The sequence below is a fragment of the Mastomys coucha genome, unplaced genomic scaffold (genome assembly GCF_008632895.1).
Source record: "Mastomys coucha isolate ucsf_1 unplaced genomic scaffold, UCSF_Mcou_1 pScaffold6, whole genome shotgun sequence".
NCBI lineage: Eukaryota > Metazoa > Chordata > Mammalia > Rodentia > Muridae > Mastomys > Mastomys coucha.
In genome coordinates this window covers 99,250,611-99,257,302 of record NW_022196912.1, presented here as the reverse complement: position 1 = coordinate 99,257,302, position 6,692 = coordinate 99,250,611, and positions in this window count along the sequence as shown.

Below are 6,692 nucleotides of genomic sequence, written 5' to 3'. Positions count from 1 at the left end.
GTGGTTGCTGGGATTTGAACTCGGGACCTTTGGAAGAGCAGTCAGTGCTCTTACCCTCTGAGCCATCTCGCCAGCCCCCTGTTGTTGTCTTTATTATTTAGCAACATGTATTAAGACAAGGTCTAGCTATGTAATCCAAGCTGGCCTTGACATAGCAATCCTCTGCCTCAGCCTCCTGAGTTCTGGAGCACTAGGCAGTAGTTTCATGAGTCCCTTGGCTGGCCCCTGAGTTTATGCTAAGACAATGAGTGCTCTTAAGATGAGGAGCTGGTTCTTAGGACTAACCGCATCACTAGGCGTTTGGAGCTCTGACCAGTGTGATCTCCAGGAATGGGAGAAAGCCAGAGATTGAGTTACCGAAGATGGTCAATGTCCACTTGGCTATGCCTAGATAACGAAGCCTCAAAAGTTAGTCCCTCTAGGGAACTGGCTAGCACCGACAGTCCCACCTTCTGGGAGGGGCTAAAGCAGGAGGATCACAAGATCCCAGAAGTTCAAGATTAGCCAGGGCAACAAAACCAAATCCAATTTTAACATTAAACCAAAACCAACCTGATATTCATTCGGTGGAAGGCTACAAAGATAGCTATTAATCTTTCAAAAATGAAATTTGGGGGGCTAGAAAGATAGCTCAGTGGTCAGGAGCACTTGCTGTTCTTGCAGAGGACCTGGGTTTGGTCCCCAGCACCCACACTAGGTGGCTCACAAACACCTTCAACCTCAGTCCCAGGGATCCAACACCCTCTGGCCTCCCTAGGCACCAGAACACACGTGGTAAACATGCAGGCACACATAGACATAAATAAAAATAAGAAAAATAAGTAAAACCTAAAAAAAAAAATTACTTTTTTGTTTGTTTGTTGAGACAATCTCCCTACGTAGAATAGGCTGGCCTCAAACTCAATGTATAAACCAGGCTAGACTCAAATTCACAGAATTCTGACTGCCTTTGACTCCTGAGTGCTGAGTTGAAAGGTGTGCGGTGTATACAACCACAAACAATAAATTTTTGGTTGTTTTGAAAAACTAAAAAATCATATTGATTAGCAGATCACTTTTTGACTAAGTGTATGATACATAATTTATAATAATCAACTAATAAAAAATTGACTATAACAGTGTATAATAAACACAATTATGAAGAACAGGGTTACAATTTTATATTTTGGCCAATGATTTCACTATTTCAGTGTTTATTTTGACAAGAGATAGTTTTACAAAGGACACAGAAATTATACATAGGTTCAAAAATAGCTGAGGATTGGAACTGAAGAGATGGGCCTGTAGTTAAGTGCACTGGTTGCTCTGATGATGAACTGGGCTTGATTCCCAACACCCACATGGCCGCTCACAACAGTCTGTAACTCCAGTTCTAGGGGATCCAGTGCCCTCTCCTGTCCTCTGTAGGCACAAGGCACGCCTGTGGGGCACAACTATACAAGCTGGCCAAACATCCAAGCACATAAAATAATGGAAATAAAAAAAATGTTCAAAAATAGGTGAAGATTATATCCAATTTAGCACTTACATGTCTTCTCAGAATGGTGCCCATAATTGCTTACAGGATGAAAACAACTGAATTAGAAAATGCTCAAGAAAGGATTCAGAATGTGCCACCCACAAACACACTACTTTGGAATATTGATTTTTTTTTTTTTTGAGCTCAAGAAAATTGAGAAACAACCAGCTGATTTAGGAAAATCTCATTACCTCCCACTCAGCTGCCTAGATTTGTCCTTCTGTGGCGGAAATGGACATCCCTGAAACTCGGAAACATTTCTACAGGTGTGAAGGGTAAGCTTTGCTTCGAATTCTTTCCTGATGCTTACCTTCCCAAAATTTCTTCTCACCACCTCCCAGAAGCCCCAAACCCCATTCCTTTCTGTAGCTGAGGATAATTACATAAGCCTCATATGATCCCTTCTTTGAATAATTTTTGAGGGACTCCTTGCATAATGAGACTTGTTTTTCTTCTGTTAGTATGTCTTTAAAAAAAAGATATTGGTCCAGGCAGTGGTGTCATACGCCTTTAATCCCAGCACTTGGGAGGCAGAGGCATGCGGATTTCTGAGTTCCAGGCTAACCTGGTCTACAGAGTGAGTTCCAGGACAGCCAGCACAGAGAAACCCTGTCTCAAAAAAACAAACAAACAAACAAAAATATATATATAAACACACACACACACACACACACACACACACACACACACACACACACACACACACGCACAGTATTCTGCCGGCATGTACACTTGCAAGCCAGAAGAGGGCACCAGATTTCATTACAGATGGTTATAAGCCACTGTGTGGGTGCTCGAAATTGAACTCAGAACCTCTGGAACAACATGCAAGCAGTGATCTAAACCTCTGAGTCATCTCTCCAGCCCCTGTTAATTGGCCTTAATGTCAACTTAATATATGCAAGGAACCCAGAAGGCCAAAGGGAAACTTTCTACCAATCACTGCCACTAGTGTGTTTGCTCATGAACAGCACACTCACTCAGCCACTCACAACACAGCCTTCTTCGTGGTTTTTCTAATATCATTAACAAACACTGCACACACACAACTTTTAGTTGAGTTTACCATTCCATCAGTATGAGCAAGAAACAAACAAACAAACAAACAAAAAGCCAAAAACCAAAACCAAACCAAAACAAAAGCCCATTAAACCATAATTGCAATAAGATCTTTAAACAGGTAAAATAGGAAGAGGTATTGGGGAGGTCAGAGGACATGCCTATGGAAGGTGTGTAGAATAAAATCAGTCACTGTCTTAGGGTTTCTTTTGCTGTGATAAAACATCATAAACATGCTGGGTGGTAGTGGTGCGTACCTTTAATCCTAGAAGGTGGGAAGCAGAGGCAAGGGGATCTCTGAGTTTAAGGCTACCCTGGTCTAGAGAGTGAGTTCCAAGAGAGACAGGGCCACACAGAGAAACTCTAACCACCCCCACCCTTGCCCCTAAACTCCACCCCCCAAACAAACCAAAACAAACTGCACCATAACCATAAGCAACTTCAAAAAGAAAGACTTTGCTCTATCTTAGAGTTTGTAGTCCATCATTTAAGAAAGTCAGGACAGGAACCTGGAGGTGAGAACTGAAGGGAGGCCATGGAGGGATACTGCTTACTGGCTTGCTCCTCAGGGCTTTCTCAGCCTGCTTTCTTTCTTAGAGTACCTGGGTCCACCAGCCCAGGAATAGAACCAGCCACTATGAACCAAACTCTCCTACAACAATCGTTAACCAAGAAAATGCCCTTCAGGCCAATCCATTGGAAGCATTTTCTTGATTTAAGATTCCTTCTTCCCGGATGATCCTAGCTTGTGTCAAGTAGATGCAAAGCCAGCCAGCACAGAGATGACATACACTGAAGGAGGTGTCAAGTACAACTAGTCTAAAATACAATGTGTGCTCAAGTCCTTGACAACAGTGTGAGGCCACTCACAGGAAGAACGTTCACTTAAGTCTGCTCAGAAGGAGCAAAGGAGCTGAGGAGGATCAGCTAAATGACAGATCAAGCTGCAAATATGGACAAGTGTGTGAATGAAGATGGGATTTTGTGTCTGTGCTGGGGGCTCATGTTCTGAGAAAGTTACGAGGAATTTCCATTCTGCCTTTCTGCTGGTTTCTGGCTGCTTGCTGTCAAAATGGAAAAGTTCATAAATTAATTGTATTTCTTTATCTTTTTTAAAAAAATGTTTATTTATTTATTGTTATATGTAAGTACACTGTAGCTGTCTTCAGACACACCCGAAGAGGCCTTTAGGTCTCATTACAGATGGTTGTGAGCCACCATGTGGTTGCTGGGATTTGAACTCAGGACCTTTGGAAGAGCAGTCAGTGCTCTTTCCCGCTGAGCCATCTCACCAGCCTATAGTTCTTATTTTTTGAGTGTGTATACACACATGCCATAGCACATGTGTAGAAGTCAGAAAACAACTTCCACGAGTCAGTTCTTTCCTTTCAGGGTTCCAGGGATTAAATTCAGGTCATCAGGTTTGGAAGCATGTGGATAACCACTGAACCATCTCACCAACTCAAGAAAGGCTATTATCTATCTATATACCTATCTATCTATCCATCTGTCTATCTATCTATCCATCATCCATCTATTCATCTATCTACTAGGTTTTCAGGTCCCAGCTGTCCTGGAACTCTCTGTATAGACCAGGCTGGCATCAAACCCAGAGATTCATCTGTCTTTGCTTCTGTGGTAGGATTAACGGTGTGTGCCAGCATGCTCATCTGAAAGACTATTTTTGTGGGCAGTTGTGCAGAAGTATAATTAGGGACCACAAGAAGGTGACCCTTGGTAGCCACCATGGTCCTCTGGTTCAGGTTCTTCCTTGTATCTCTGTCTTCGTAGATAAGGTAATTCCTCAAGCAAAAGAGAGCACATGGAAACCTTGGGAGCTGGGGCAGGGTGGAAAGGAAGACAGTCATCTTATGGCCTGCTCTAGGGATGAAAGGTGAGGGGCAGGGGGTTGGTGAGATGGCTTAGCCGGTAAGAGCTTAAGGACTGCTCTTCCGAAGGTCCTGAGTTCAAATCCCAGCAACCACATGGTGGCTCACAGCCACCCATAATGAGAACTGACATTCTCTTCTGGTGCTTCTGAAGTCAGCTACAGTGTATTTATGTATAATAATAAATCTTTTGGGCTGGAGCAAGCAGGGACTGAGCAAGCAGAGCAAATGGGGCCGACCAGAGGGAACAGAGGTCCTAAAAAATAAAATAACATAAAAAATAAAAAATAAATAAAAAAATAAGAAAGGTGAGGGGCAGGTGACAGTGACCTTTCCGCTTCTGCTCTTTTCTATTTCCAAGGGGTCATACCTAGAGTAATGTTTTCCCTGTATCCCATCATCTGTTACTTGTGATCTGCAAATAAGCTCCACTGCTCAGGTCTTACCTCTGTCGACCCTGAGCTTGTGGCTGAGGGATGATGTTGTTGTTGTTGTTGAAGGTGGTGTGTGTGTGTGTGTGTGTGTGTGTGTGTGTGTGTGTGTGAATGTGTGATATTAATGAAGCTTATTGGCAGTTCTTATGATGTGATCACAGAGGGAAGCTTACCAGGCTCAGGACACCTGTAATATTGCTGTGTGCAACCTGTAGCATCATTTTCTCAAGAGGTCTCCTAGCAACGGAGGCTTGACACTGATGAGGGACCCTCCCCAGCCCATTGCCTTAGCGCAGCAGGGAAAAGTGTCCACGGTAGAGAGGGTGGTGGCTGCTGAGGGGGAGGCTGCCCTTTAACCCCTGCTGCTGTTACGTAAGGTTCCCATGAGGCAAAGGGGGAGCCACTGCAGGCAGGGCATCTGGGTAAAACTTTAATGATTAATTATGGCCCTCTAACCAACATTTTATATTCCCATCAAACAGAAGGTTTATGTCTTATTTTCCTAGAGAAGGACTCTGAAAGGCAAAGCGTCTTTTTGGTTCTTGTTAACCAAGTCCTAGGAGATATAGAACACAGAAGAGAAAGGGAAAGGGCTCACGGGGTTTAAATCAAAATGATGCTCAGTCTTGGTTTCCCCAAGGTGATAGCAAGCAGGTGGAACAAGGAACGGAGATGTCACCAGATCTGACGAGGCTTCTGAGGCAGTGTTGATCTCAGGAATGGCACCAGCAACAGAAGGGAACCTCCAATGTGGACTCGGAAGAATCACACAATCTTTCCTTGATTCCAAGGTGCGAGACACCAACAACATCTGGTTTAAGTACTGCCAGGGTCTGGCAGAAGCCCAAGGTATGGACAACAGAGCCTAACTGTAGACAGAGAAGCCTGTTCTCTGAGGCTTAGAAAACAACTGTCTTCATCCATCTCCACTGGAATTATATATACTGGCTGGTTTTGTGTGTCAACTTGACACAGGCTGAAGTTATCACAGAGAAGGGAGTTTCAGTTGGGGAGCTGCCTTCATGAGATCCAGCTGTGGGGCATTTTCTCAATTAGTGATCAAGGGGGTAGGGCCCCTTGTGGGTGGTGCCATCCCTGGGCTGGAAGTCTTGGGTTCTATAAGAGAGCAGGCTGAGCAAGCCAGGAGAAGCAAGCCAGTAAGGAACATCCCTCCATGGCCTCTGCGTCAGCTCCTGCTTCCTGACCTGCTTGAGTTCCAGTCCTGACTTCCTTTGGTGATGAACAGCCATGTGGAAGTAAGCCAAATAAACCCTTTCCTCCCCAACTTGCTTCTTGGTCATGATGTTTGTGCAGGAATAGAAACCCTGACTAAGACACTATATCTCACAGAACACATCCACCACCTGCCACACACACACTGACACACTCATACACTCACACACACACATATACTCTCTCGCACACATATAATCTCTCATACTCACACACACACATGCTCACACACACATGCTCACACACACACACACACTCTCTCACACATATACTCTCTCTCCCACACAAATACACTCACACACATTCATACACACATGCTCCCACACACATACACTCTCTCACACACATATACATCCAAGCACATGCCACACACTCACACATATATACTCTCACACACTCACACAAGTGTGTGCACACACATAAGAATAAGGCTTGCCTATGGGGAAAGTACTGAGTGATATTGGAAGACAGAAGAGAAGCAACAGCTGGGACACTCTTCCGGCCTCACATTTGTTGCTGGCCTGCCCCACCTCATACACACACACACACACACACACA